Here is a 2,500-nt window from a genome sequence, read left to right as displayed (position 1 = left end):
CTGTTCCACAGGCAGCGTGACGTCACAATGCTCCTTGTCTGTAGCCCGAACCAGGAGCCTTTGCAAACCTGGTATAATCTACATACTTACGGTGTGTTTAGTCTTGGACCACAAATGCAGTGAAGAATAATGGATTGCTACTCTTCATACATTTTTGACCATTGGCTCAGATTTGAATGCGTACTGGCCATCTGAGCATCTCTGCCAGGCCACCCTATGTCTAGAGACTGTAGATTTAGAGAGTTTATAAACATTGTCAGTTCATCAATAAAGTGTGCTCGCTTCAGCAGCACATATACTAAAATTGGAACGATACAGAGAAGATTAGCATGGCCCTGGCGCAAGGATGACACGCAAATTCGTGAAGCGTTCCATATTTTTAACAGCTTTTAGGAGAGAAATCTTTTTTGTTTTCAAGACTAATTGAAAAAATAAAGCAGGTCCCAGTGCTGTCCCCGTGATATGTATTTTTCAATTAGTCTCTCCTCAACATTTTTAATGTATTTGCTTTGCAGTAAAGAAGGTGCGCTCTATGTTCAGCTGCATTTAGCAAGGAAGCCTGCAGGACTTCTGGGACTTTTCTTTCTCTTTTTTAGCCTCACTGTCATTATTCTTCACCACCCCCAAATCTATACTGCTGCAGTGTTGTGTTGCTTCGTGGGAAGCAGGACAAAGAGAAGGGCAGGGCCTATGCAAATGAAGGCCTCAGGGATGTCTGGGAGTGCCTTTTTAGCAGTATTGTTAAAGTCCACCTTGCAACCGGATTGGTCGGGTAGGCTGAAAAACACCATGCCAGATTGGGCACCAGGTCTCTAGGCGCTTCGAGGACATATTGGGTCTACATCCCTCAGTTTCTGAGGTCCAAGAAATGTTCACCCTCTACCCTAATAAAGAGGTCTTCGCCGATCGTGGCTGAGAGGGGAAGAAGGTAGCAGTGCAAGATGCTTATGGGCCTTCTCTAATAATGGACCAACTTTCTCTCTCTCTCCTTACCTGTGGTTCTGCCTGGCTACTGGGGCTACCAGTTGTAAGCCTGCAGCCCACAGGGAGTTGGTTTGTTCCTCTCACACATGTAAATGGGTAAGCATTCAAGTGCACACACCTGCCTACGTCCACAGACCCTCGCGCACACACACTTTTGTCAACAAGCTTTTTCGCAATTAAGAGTATCAGGGACCAATGTTGAAATACAAAAGCAGCACACCACGTGACGGCCATCACATAGAGTCCAGCAGCAAATGGGAAACGTTTAACTAGCTGTGGTCCTATTACTTGCGCTCTACCGTGGAACAACTGCTGGATGAGTCCTGCTGGAGAATATTGAACCTACAACAAGTCTGAGGTAAATAAGAATTCCACAGGAATATAATCAAACAGGGACCTACAACCCTTCCGAGCCAGATAGGAGTCGAACCTACAATCTTCTGATCCGTAGTCAGACGCGTTATCCATTGCGCCACTGGCCCTATGTAGACTTATGCATCCTTTTGTCCTTAAGTGGGCTAGAAAGTGTGTGTGTGTGTGTGTGTGTGTGAAGGCACAAGGAAACCCATCTGACCTCCTGGAAGTCTGTTCTGTGAGGTTTTCCCAAGTTTTACAAAGGACTTTAGGAGAAGGAAGCACCTAAAAGCTAGGCGAAATGGTCCTAGATCCAAGGAAATCTTTTAGATCAGGCTCAGTTTCTTAAATAGTTTGCATTAACATAATCAGTTCCAGGTCTGTGTGGGGCTGAGCTTGAGAACTCCTTAGTAAGTAGGCGTTTACAACAATAAGGGGTTTAATATTACAACACAGGCGAACATTCAGACACATTATCATAAGCTCACCTTGTCCAGGGACCCAAGCATGCTGCCTTTCCACTCTCAGAGCCCTTCACCTAACCTACTGTGCAGCTGTTTCACCTTTAATATCACTGTTCCACAGGCAGCGTGACGTCACAATGCTCCTTGTCTGTAGCCCGAACCAGGAGCCTTTGCAAACCTGGTATAATCTACATACTTATGGTGTGTTTAGTCTTGGACCACAAATGCAGTGAAGAATAATGGATTGCTACTCTTCATACATTTTTGACCATTGGCTCAGATTTGAATGCGTACTGGCCATCTGAGCATCTCTGCCAGGCCACCCTATGTCTAGAGACTGTAGATTTAGAGAGTTTATAAACATTGTCAGTTCATCAATAAAGTGTGCTCGCTTCGGCAGCACATATACTAAAATTGGAACGATACAGAGAAGATTAGCATGGCCCCTGCGCAAGGATGACACGCAAATTCGTGAAGCGTTCCATATTTTTAACAGCTTTTAGGAGAGAAATCTTTTTTGTTTTCAAGACTAATTGAAAAAATAAAGCAGGTCCCAGTGCTGTCCCCGTGATATGTATTTTTCAATTAGTCTCTCCTCAACATTTTTAATGTCTTTGCTTTGCAGTAAAGAAGGTGCGCTCTATGTTCAGCTGCATTTAGCAAGGAAGCCTGCAGGACTTCTGGGACTTTTCTTTCTC

The 2,500-nt window shown here is 44.6% G+C and overlaps 2 non-coding genes across 2 annotated transcripts; both read left to right on the top strand.

The window, feature by feature from the left end:
- Positions 1-274: 274 nt before the first annotated feature.
- LOC147663388 (U6 spliceosomal RNA) lies at positions 275-381 on the top strand. Its single transcript, XR_015305336.1, has one exon. It is a non-coding gene; the product is annotated as a U6 spliceosomal RNA (small nuclear RNA).
- Positions 382-2,186: 1,805 nt separating this feature from the next.
- On the top strand, positions 2,187-2,293 carry LOC147663387 (U6 spliceosomal RNA). The gene has a single exon (XR_015305331.1). It is a non-coding gene; the product is annotated as a U6 spliceosomal RNA (small nuclear RNA).
- The last annotated feature ends 207 nt before the right edge of the window (positions 2,294-2,500 follow it).

Source organism: Lissotriton vulgaris, unplaced genomic scaffold (genome assembly GCF_964263255.1).
Source record: "Lissotriton vulgaris unplaced genomic scaffold, aLisVul1.2 SCAFFOLD_7095, whole genome shotgun sequence".
NCBI lineage: Eukaryota > Metazoa > Chordata > Amphibia > Caudata > Salamandridae > Lissotriton > Lissotriton vulgaris.
The sequence above is the reverse complement of the archived record's forward strand: the minus strand, read 5'-3'. Positions and strand labels throughout refer to the sequence as shown.